The sequence below is a fragment of the Carassius auratus genome, unplaced genomic scaffold, assembly GCF_003368295.1.
Source record: "Carassius auratus strain Wakin unplaced genomic scaffold, ASM336829v1 scaf_tig00214598, whole genome shotgun sequence".
In the NCBI taxonomy this organism is placed as follows: Eukaryota; Metazoa; Chordata; class Actinopteri; order Cypriniformes; family Cyprinidae; genus Carassius; species Carassius auratus.
In genome coordinates this window covers 85969-98118 of record NW_020527732.1, presented here as the reverse complement: position 1 = coordinate 98118, position 12150 = coordinate 85969, and the positions used below count along the sequence as shown (strand labels likewise).

General features: G+C 37.6%; 1 pseudogene; it reads right to left on the bottom strand.

Annotated features, from left to right (window-relative positions):
• Positions 1–4100: 4100 nt before the first annotated feature.
• LOC113092452 (gastrula zinc finger protein XlCGF8.2DB-like) lies at positions 4101–10536 on the bottom strand (annotated as a pseudogene).
• Between the last annotated feature and the right edge of the window lie 1614 nt (positions 10537–12150).

Sequence of the window (12150 nt, the reverse complement as noted above, 5' to 3'; positions counted from 1 at the left end):
ATGTCACTGGCAGGTGACACAATGAGACTATGGACATGGTCTGTGTAACTAGATAAAACTTTTATTTCTCTGGATTTAAACACTCTTCAAAAGCATTTGAGATAGCGTAAGTACATAACTCAGCAAAATATATAACACTGTTCTGTTGGTTTTTGGATTTTTTACTAAAGAAATCTTTCAAATTGTTCCTTTAATTCATGATGTATGTGCAGTGTAAAAACAAAAACTGTAAGGAATTTTTTTTACAAACGTATTTGATTTAATTTTATTTGTTTTTCACTTTTTTTTACGATACAAATCATTGGAAAGCAACTTTACAGAAAATGTATGTTTTTATTTATAATTTATTTATAATTAGTAGTAGCTTATCAGTGGTGACAGTTTATGTACATGTTGTAGAAATGTACGTACAAATCTATTCAAGACACAATTATAATAAAACAAAAAAGACAAACAACATTAAAAGCAATTATTGTGATGCAGTCAAACTTATGGCAAAATTTGTTTGTTAGTTCTGTATGTTTTTTCGGGGTTGGCATCATCTCGGGTCCTCTGAGGGGTTGGTATCATCTCTTCTCAGGTGTTCTAGATCCAGACTGGAGCTTGTGTAAATCCTAGTTACCACAGGTTGTAAATACAGTGGCAAAACAGAGAAACAAATAGAGACATAATAAGTGTAGCTGCTGTTCCAACAAAGTAAAATTAATTAGTTTAACCCAAGCTAAAGAATAAGAATGTGCATTTGATCAGATACAACTGCAGTCACAAATTATGAGATACATTATTCGAATGCTTGGCAAAAGAGATGTGTTTTTAATCTAGATTTAAACAGAGTGTGTCTGAACCCTGAACATTATCAGGAAGGCTATTCCAGAGTTTGGGAGCCAAATGCGAAAATCTCCTTTATTGGACTTAATAAAAAAAGTCCAGCGTGATGTGTGAGCATGATGGATTGTAGCATGGTAGACGACTACAGTAGTTAGGTATGCAGGAGCTAAATCATTAAGGGTCTTATAGGTAGGTATTTATATTAATAATAATAATATTTATTCTATTTTGTAAAATTGGGGTAATATGATCATATTTTCTTGACCTGGTAAGGACTCTAGCTGCTGCATTTTGAACTACATGTAGTTTGTTTATTGAAGAAGCAGGACAACCACCTAGAAGTGCATTATAATAGTCCAGTCTAGAGGTCATGAATGCATGAACTAACTTTTCTGCATCAGAAACAGGTAACAGTGAAAGTGCTGTTTTTGTAACATAGGAAATATGATTTTCAAAAGACAAATTAATGTATAATAACACTCAGATTTTTGACTGTAGAGGAAGTAACAGTACATCCATATAGTTGCAAATTGTAATCTACGAGATTCTGTGTACTGTTTTTTTGGTCCAAAAAGTATTATTTGGTCCAATAGTTAATCCGAATTTAATAAGAGAAGATTATCTGTCATCCAGTCTTTTACATTTTTAACACACTCTGTTAGCTTAGATAATTTAGAAGTTTCATCTGGTCTCGTTGAGATATATAGCTGAGTATCATCAGCATAACAGTGGAAACTTATCCCATATTTTCTAATAATATTACCAAGGGGCAACATGTATATTGAAAATAACTGAGGACCTAGGACTGATCCTTGTGGCACTCCATATTCAATCTCTTTGCCTCCATCATTCCTCCTTCAGTTCTGCTAAGATGATCATTAATCTGTCACATGTTCTCTGTTGTATTTTTTTTTATTACTGGATTTTTATAACTTTCAGTATAGTATCTCTTAAAGGGATAGTTCACTTTCAAACAATTTTTTAAAATGTTTTAGCTTACCTCAAGGGCACTCAAGATGAGGTGTCTTTGTTTCCACAGTAGTTTCCATTTTGGTATTTTTAGGTCAAACCGTTTTTACCTCTTGTACACAACCACGTCCAACTGATCTGAGGGCACGCGTGCTACCTGTTGTCGTTTAATATTTGCGCGCACTCTGCCTTAGTCTGCGCAAGTGCAGAAAGTGCTGGAAGTGATCTCTCACGCGTGTCACTCATTGTTTACACAGAGATTTCGGAAGTGTTTCCTTTCACTGTGAAGATCTAAACATATTTAGATGTACAGGAAATCGCAATGGAAGACGATTTCGATATATCAATAGACAACGTTGATTTTTTTTCACAACATATTTATTTGAACCAGAATACACATCAAGTACTCAGGAGCGATGGAGGAAGCATCCATTTTCAAGCCTCAGAGAGACAGAGATCTCTTCAAAATTGGTGGTGTTTTAGTAGCAAGTGTTGTGAGATGCCAACAGAAGTGGAGAGCATATGTTGTCATAAATGGAACAACTACAAGACGACGATGAGGACATTGACAGTATCGCATCACACACCTGCCTGACTGAATATTCTGAGTTTTCTCCGCTGTTGAGACGCAGTGTTTTGCACGTTGTGTTTAGTTTCACATATAAACCACAGCCACATATAAACTGGAGATGACATCCAATGCCAGAGGGACCCAATGGCACACTGTCAATAGAGTGAGTAATGTGTTGTTTTTTTATTATTATCGCAACGATTATAGGGTGCATTATAAACCAATTAATTACAATTTCTGCATTATATTTCAGACAGTTCAGATTGGTGGCATATCGTGTGGTAAACAGTAAACAATGAGTGACATACACGCGCGAGAGATCACTTCCGGCACTTTCCGTGCTTGCACAGACTAAGCCAGAGCGCCCTCAGATCACTTGGACGTGGTTGTGTACAAGAGGTAAAAACATTATAAATACTGTTTGTTTTCTTACACAAACCGCTCGTGTCTTAGACCATCAGTGTGTTCTTACGATGGGGAATTGTATAATTTGGACTTCTCTGTGCATGCTCTTGGAGGTGGTGACTATAGACCTCCATTATATGAGTCACAGACAAGAACAGTTGGACCTAAACATATCAAATTGAAACCACTGCAGAGTTTCAATGTGGAACTGTGGAAACAAAGTTCCACATTGACACCTACATCTTTGGTGCCCTTGAGGTAAGCTAAAACATACCAAAATTTATTTGAAAGTGAACTATCCCTTTAAGGCATTTTTCTATGGTCACATACACACTGCAATTTTCAGGAGTGACAACTGGATTTAAATGCGGGAGTGAGTCCTGTAAATGATCGTTCCATGTGTCTATGGAACACAACTCACTCCCAAAACTGGCAGCATGGTAACCAACAATGTGGCACCTCGGAGAGAAAGGAGATGAGCTAGTTTTGGTGGTGTGCTGGTGAGAGCAGCTGTGGTGCAGGGAGACAGACTGGGTCCAAAACCTAAGAGTGAGCAAAAACACATACCTAGTATGCCCTTTATTTTTGTGCGGTCTCATTTCTTTCTGAATACCTTTGTATGCATATACTACAATCAATTATTTTGTCTCCTGGTCGGTCCACAATACACCTCTCTCTGCCATCCTGCCATCCTAAACACTTGACGCCTGACAATACACGCTCATTGGCGTGCTTCTTGTGGCGTGCTTCTTGTTACTTACTAGTTGATTAGTTCGGGTCCACACTCACTGCATAGAATTTCTGTAAATGTGGTTGTCACTACCTGTATTTTTCGGGAGTTAATGCAGTTGTCACTCCCGCATTTTAGTGAATTATGTGTGTACACAATGCAATAAGGGAGTAAAAGGTGAACTAACAATCAAACAGCTTTAGTAAATGAAAAAAATAAAAATAAAAATGTTCAGTACATTTTAAAATGAACTTTGATGCAAATCATGCACACTGGGTGGGAAGTGTCATATTACACCAGATGTGTTACAGTTAAACTTTACACTCTACATGATGTTGATAATACTGTAAAAACTAAAAAAAGAAGGGTTTTCATTAACTGTAAAAACAGATATAAGTTATACTTGTTACAGTATTCAGATAATGTCAAACATTTAGTAAATTCACAGGTCTATCTGGATGACTTTCAAGGTAAATCTATAGGTGATGAAAAAATGCATGATATTATTACACAGAATAAAATGATTAGGTCTTTCTCCAAAATGCAGGCGATTTCTGAAACTGCTATATTTAAAAACTTGGTCCACACTGTTGAGCACTATAATTTATTTACATAATGAGTTTGCAAATGACATTTCAGGTCTCTTTTATATGTAAAACATTTTTTACACTGAAGACATTTGAAAGGCTTCTCTCCAGTGTGAAGCCTCATGTGAATGTTAAGGTTTCCTTTATGTGTGAAACCTTTTCCACATTGAGGGCAGATGAAAGGCCTCTCTCTGATGTATTTATATGATTCTTAAGATCATTCCTGTCTGTCAATCTAATTCCACAATGATGACATGTAAAACCGTTCTCCCTCGAGTGAACCTTCATATGCTGATTAAGGTTAACTTTACAACTGAAACTCTTTCCACACTGACCACATACGAACGGCTTCTCTCCAATGTGAATGTTCATGTGAGTCTTAAGACATTCTTTTCTTGAGTAGCTCTTCCCACACAGTTTGCAGGTAAAAGGTTTCTCTCGAGTATGAATTCTCATGTGGGCATTACGGTTTCCTTTATGCGCAAAACTCTGTCCACAGTGTTGGCATTTATAAGGCTTCTCTCCAGTGTGAACTCTCAAGTGGGCATTAAGGTTTTCTTTACGTGTAAAGCTCTGTCCACAATGTTCTCCAGTGTGAATTCTCATGTGGACTTTAATATTTTGTTTTTGAGTGAAACTTTTTCCACATTGATGGCAAGTGAAAGAATCATTAGATATGGATTTCCGAGCCTTTTTTTGTGAGAAAGTCTTTTCATTATGAGTGGATTTCTCTCCAGTCATGTCGTTTCTTGTATTGATCTTTCGCTTTCATCTCATTCAGTTCTTGACTCTCCACTTTCAGCACCATCAGGCCTGATGTGAAAAAAAGAAGACAAATATAAGTTAACAAGTTTAATGGCACACAGGAACAGACATCGAAACCAACCTAAATGTAATAAATGAATGCTTCACTCAAAAATGGAAATTCTGTCATAATTTACTCACCCTCAAGTTGTTCCAAATCTGTATGAACGTCTTTTTGCTACTGAACACAAAAGAAGATATTTTGTGCAGTGTTTGTGAAATGTACAGTTGACTTTAGCCATTGGCTTCAAAAAGTATTTTTTTCAATACACAAATGGAGGATGTGCAAATGAAGACAACATTTTTATTCTTGGGTGGACTATTATTTTAAAGCATCAAAGCAAACATGGGCCCCTTTTTTCTAGGAACAAATATATATACAATATATATATAGTTTCGCTACTAAAAACAACTGTGTGCGACTATGAAAAAATATTTAGGAGCACCAGTGCGACTGAGTCGATCAGCATATTGGTGTTTGCAATCAAGGAAGAATCTGGTTTCTAATTAAAGTTTGTTTTTGCATGTGTATTGATTATAATGGAACATTTTGAGATTGGAACAACAATTCAATAAACAAGAAATATTAAGTTACTTACATTGTCTTACTATAACATTATTGCCTGATTTTGCTATATTTTGTCAACGAAAATAGCTTGAAAAAGTCAAAGCTGAGCAGTTGCGCATCTTTAAAAGAAATGTGCATTTTTAAACAAGTCGGTGATTCATGATAATCCATTCATAATTGCTTCATTCCTGTAAGAATCAGACATTGAAATAATCAACTTGAATAATTGTTCAATGATAAAATCAGTGACCTGCCACCACCTACTGGCAGTTTTAGTTTCATATTTAAAGTATAATTTCAGTCATCAAATATTTCTTTATTAAAATTATGTTAAAAAAATTAATCTCAACATAAATTTACCAATTACATTCATGCCACCTCTGAGCCTCATTAAACATCTGAAAATAAAATGTTGTCTTCTTCTGTGCCACCTAATAGCCTACCAATAAACATTAATAAAATTTTCATATGAATGGTAAATTAATCTTACTTGTTATTTTTCTATTGTTTAAATGATAAAAAGCTCATAAATATTTGAATTTGACATATAAGCTGACATACACTTTCCTGTAATAAAATTAGAAAAATGCCATAGAGTTAAAACTTGCCTCAGAATGGTAAGGCTATTTTTTTTTCATCAGATTTTTTGATTATTAAACAGAAGGTACTCCTTAATATTTTGACTGCACTCCTAATTATTATTAATTTATTTACGAGTGCTCCTTAAAAAAAAGAAAAGCTAGCTTAGAATTTTTACATAACTGGAAGTTCATATAGTAAAGGTTTAGTAATATGGAGTCCCACAGGGCTTAGTATTAGGCTCCATGCTTTTCTCCTATAATTAAGTTTTACAGTTTTGACAATGATACTTATATATTTCCACAAAATTTGAAAAAAAAAAAAAAAAAAAAAAACTAAAACTCCAGAAATAATATAATGTACTGTAAAGATTGCAGGAAATATGCATTATAAAAGCACAAATCCAATAATTTTGTTATTCAAAATTAAAACTTTAAAGGATTTTAAAGAACACAAAAATTCTAAAAGTCACCTCCAGAGCTTAACAACAAAAAAAGCAAAAGACCAACCGTTTTGTGAGTGACGTAACATGTGGCCCATCCCATCCTAAGTGCACACACATCCAGAGCAGTGGGCAGCCTTTTTTTGTTTTTGTTTTTCTGCTGTGCCTGGGGAGTAGTTGAGGGTTCAGTGTCTTGCTCAAGGGCACCTCATTCGTGGTACTGAAGTTGGGAGAAAGCGCTGAATACCCCCATCCACAATCCCTGGCAGTACAAGATTTGAACCCACAACCTTTGGGCTACGCGTTTGAATCTCTAGACATTAGGCAATGACTTCCCCACAAGAGTAATACAGCATTGCTGTCAAGAGCTTGGTATCAGGGGCATCGGATTGGGGGGGTAAAGCGTACCGAGTACCCAGGGCCCGAGGCAGGGGGGGGGGGCCTTAAAAGTCAGTTTTCTATACATACATATACATGCACTAACATTTGTACAGCATTTATGTACAAAAAAAAGTTCCTGTGCAAAAACTAAACTTGTAGTTAGGCACTGGTTTGGTATAACAAAGTCATTTTCATTCTGTGCAGGGCCCCACCACCCCTCTCGAATCAATATAAATGGTACGACCCGCAGTTCAGGTGCTTCAGCTGCAGACCAGCGGTGAAGCAGTTAATGAGACAGGAGCATAGACAGTAAAATAAGACAGGAGCTGGAGTTAGCCTTGATATGAACTAGGAAGACAGGGGAAGAGTCATGTCTTTCCTTAAGAAAGGAAAATCAGGGGCTCAAAAACGAAAAGAAACGAAGATTAAAGAGAGAAAGGCAAATGAGGGCAAGCAGTTGCTCACTTAGTTTTTTTAAAAGAAAGGTGAGCTCCAAATGCATAATCGAGCATTGACATTGTTTTAACATAAATATCTACTCTTGGAGGAGTTCTCCCCAGAGTCAGAAGTTTATATGAAAACACTGTATATTTCCCTCCATTGTCAAAATCTAACACCCGCGAAAACACAGATCGTTAGCGCCTATTTTAACGCATTGTTATACAAATTAGCTCGCGCACGCTCAGGATTGTTATTAGTTTAATGCACATCTTAATGATTGAAATTTACTTATTTTAAAACGTAAAGACTGAATGTCTAGTTTGGTGGTTAGTGTACCCTGTGATTCTATAGTCTGCATTTATTTTAAACAGACAAATAATCAGCAATTAACTTGTACTTAGCCTACACTTTAAAAAAGGTATTATGACAATAAAGGATATTTTAGCAACCATTTGAAGCCATATATTTCAGTTTCAGACCCTGCAGCAGCAGGCCCCTCCCTCATCATGGCCAGGTGAAAGCAGTAACAGTGAGGTGGATGTGACAGTGAGACAAGGTGAGCTTTTAGCGGAATTGCCTGTTTAAACACTTAGTAATTAGTAATTAAGTGTTAAGAGGAAATAAGCAAAATGGGTACATTGTTATTGTACACATTTAAACTTTAAAGGGGCAGTTCAGAATCAGAAAGAGCTTTATTGCCAAGTATGCTTACGCATACAAGGAATTTGTTTTAGTGACAAAAGCTTCCAGTACACAGAGACAACAACACACAGAACAAAAAAGAAAAAAAAAAAAGATTTACAAATTGGCAAATAAATAAGTGTATAAACAATTGTGCTATAAATGATAATGGAATAGGATTGAGTGAGATGCAGGAATGTTCTAGGATGGAGGGTTAACAAATAAATATAAGGATATTGCACGTTTATAAGCATAAGTAGAGAACATTTAACTGTTCATGAGGTAGATTGCCTGGGGGAAGAAACTGTTCTTGTGCCTTGCTGTTCTGGTGTTTGCAGCTCTGAGGCGCCGACCAGATGGCAAAAGTTTAAAGATGGGGTGACTTGGATGTGAGGGATCCAGAGTGATTTTCTGAGCCCTTTTCCTCACTCTGGATGTGTACAGTTCTTGAAGGGTGGGCAGGGGAGCACCAATAATCCTTTCAGCTGTCCGAACAGTTCTCTGTAGTCTTCTGATGTCTGATTTTGTTGCTGAACCAAACCAGACAGTTATTGAAGTACAGAGGACAGACTCAATGACGGCCGTGTAGAACTGTTTTAGCAGCTCCTGTGGCAGGTTAAACTTCCTCAGCTGGCGAAGGAAATACAACCTTTGCTGGGCCTTTTTAATGATGGAGTCAATGTGATTGTCCCACTTCAGGTCCTGAGAGATGGTGGTTCCCAGGAATCTGAATGACTCCACTGCAGTCACAGGGCTGTTCATGATGGTGAGTGGGGAAAGTCTCCTAAAGTCCACTATCATCTCCACTGTTTTGAGCGTGTTAAGCTCCAGGTTGTTAAGACTGCACCCGACAGCCAGCTGCTCAACCTCTTGTCTGTAAGCAGACTCATCACCGTCCTGGATGAGGCCGATGACTGTAGTGTCGTCTGCAAACTTTAGGAGCTTGACAGAGGGGTCTTTAGAGGTGCAGTCATTGGTGTACAGGGAGAAGAGCAGAGGGGAGAGAACACATCCCTGAGGGGCACCAGTGTTGGTGGAGCAGCTGTTTGATGTGTATTTCCCCAGTCTCACTAACTGTTGCCTATCTGTCAGAAAGCTGGTGATCCACTGACAGATAGAGCTAGGAACAGAGAGCTGGGTCAGTTTGGTCTGAAGGGCTGTTGGGATGATGGTGTTGAATGCCGAACTAAAGTCCACAAATAGGATCCTCACATAAGTCCCTGTTTTGGACCTGGAGGGGGTCCAGTAAGGGTCCAGTGATGTCCTTCAGATAAGCCAGAACCAGTTTTTCAAACGACTTCATGACGACAGACGTTAGAGCCACAGGTCTGTAGTCGTCAAGTCCTGTTATCTTGGGTTTCTTTGGGATGGGGATGATGATGGAGCGTTTGAAGCAGGAAGGTACTTCACACAACTCCAGGGATCTGTTGAAGATCTGTGAAAAGATGGGGGCCAGCTGGTCAGCACAGATTTTCAGACAGGCTGGTGTAACACCATCTGGGCCTGGTGCTTTTCTTCTTTTGTTCTTCTTGAAGACCTGGCGCACATCATCTTCACAGATTTGAAGAGCAGGAGGTGTGGAGGGTGGGATTGCAGGATGTGTTAATGGTTGTGTAGGGAGATGGTCAGAATGGGTGATGGGGGTTTCAAATCTGCAATAAATCTGAATTTTCACCCAAAAATGAAAATTCTGTCATCATTTACTCTCCCTCAAGTTGTTCCAAACCTGTATGGTTTCCTTTCTCCTGCTAAACACAAAAGAATATATTTTAAAGAAGGTTGGCAATTAAAGAGTTGCTGGTCCTCATTGACTTCCATAGTATTTTTTTTCCTACTATGGAAGTCAATGGGGTCCATCAGTCGTTTGGTTACCGACTTTCTTCAAAATATCCCACCCATTGGTATCACTATGGTATTTGGTACGGGGGCCCAGCAAGATGGTTTGTACCCAGGGCCCAAAATTTGGTGCTACGCCCCTGCTTGGTATCAGTGAAGTCAACACTATCTGACCATCTGAAACTTATCTTCAGAAACAGCCTTGCTGTGGTGAAAACATAGACCCTTTTTTGATTACGAATGGATACTAGTGATTATCTTGAATATCAATATCAATGAGTCTTATCGATTAAATTATTTTCAACAATAAATCGATCACCAAGTAATTGTTAATGTCACTATATACTTTTTCTTCTGTGGAACACAATCAAGGACTTTTTTGTTGTTATTAAAAATAATTAATCATATCGGTCCATAAAATTGAAACTTATGGTTCCATCCAATCTGATGTTTCACATCACTAATAATGGTGACATCACAAAATAATCTTTATAATTACTATTATTTATATATTAATTAAATTGTAAGTTTTTGGTACACATCTTTGATTAGGTGTTGATGAAAAGGTTGAGCCTTACTGATGTGATGTATGAGAATGTAAACCAACCTGTTTGTTCCTCAGTATCTTCATGTTTCCCTCTGAATGTTCCTTCAATCTTCACATCTTCGTTTTCGTCTTTAATAAACGCCATCTTTATAATAGTGTCACATGAATCTTCACCAGACGTTTGTGTTTGGACACACTGCTATTTAAAATGAGAATTAACGAAATATATATATATATATATATATATATATAGTGTTACGTCCTATGTAATTTGTTTGGAGTTTCCCTCCCTCCTTTTTCTCTCTGTATTTTCACTAGGGCTGGGACAACGCGTCGAGGTCATCGATGACATCGACGCAAAAAAATACGTCGACGCAAAATATGCGCATCGATTCGTCGACCTGTTTATGTGCGCTGAATATACGCGATGGCCGGGTCAACATTCTGTCCAACGTTATATTACCAATCCAGGGCTTTTTCTGCATTGATCTTTTTTTTTTTTTTGCCGGCTGTCAAAGCCTTATTTGATCGGTGAGTGATGTAGAATGACAAGGGCGCGTACGAGAGAGAGCCCCGGCTGCGCGCGCACACTCAGAATCTTCAAACAACACGAGCGCTTCTTGCTCTCTCTCTCTTGTGCATATTAATCAAAATCATTAAACACAATAGAAAAAGGGCGAATCCCCAAAGTTTCAAGCGCGCTCGCGCACTCACAGTCTTCAAACTACATGAGCGCTCTCTCTCTCTCTCTCTCTCTCTCTCCCTCCCTCCCTCGTGCATATTAACCAAAATCATTAGACACCATAGAAAAAGGGCGGAACGCCAAAGTTTCACATGGAGTATTTGGAGATTTTTTTTCTCCATGACAGGCTGCTGGCTCCCACTGTTAATTTTATTTTAGGAAAAGTACTCTTATTAGCTTAAAGCCCTCAAGTTTACATTGGTTACTGTATTCTTTCAATTGCTCTAAACAAGTATTTTGGGTGACCTTTCTTATTGAATGCTAGACATCAAGTTGTTGTTATTTTCATCTGAAAGAAGAACTTTTTTTCAGTAAGCTAGGCCCTATGTGTTCAGTAAGCTTGTTTCAGTAAGCTAGGTTTTCAAGGCTTCAAAGGTTTTATTGAATGCTATCAGACTAAACAATTGTAAAGCAAAGTAATGCATTCTTATGCATTTTATTTTGTAATTTTAAGAGCAATAAACATATATTGCAATGTTAAGGAATTCATGTTTTTTTCATTCAGATATGTAAATCAACATGTATAAATTGTTAGTAGTCAATTAATGGGGAGATAAATCAAAATCGGTCAGGAAAAATTAATAGTTAGATTAATCGAAAAAATAATCGCTAGATTAAATCGCTTCAAAATTAATCGATTATCCCAGCCCTAATTTTCACCTCTAGCACGACAATGCGGCTACCTGATTGGTTTATTCCCCTGTCCATCATCGTAATGCCTGGTGACCGATTCAACATGGCTCCACCAATGAGGGCGTGCCAGGTGCCCTTAAAAAGCGCACCTGCTTGGAAAGCAACAGAGTTTTGTGGTTCGTTAGAGCACTTGATCCATTTGTGTATGCTTGCCTAACCTGTACAGTTAGTGTTTTTGAGAAATCTGTTCTTTGAGAACTTGGTATTTGAAGCTCATTTGGGTTGTCTTTTCTCTGTGAGTATTTCACCGTTTATTTTGTTCTGCTGGTTTGGTCTGGTATTAAATGGGGAAGAGATCAGAACAGCGGAGATATCACGTGATATATATGTGCTACACTGTCACGGA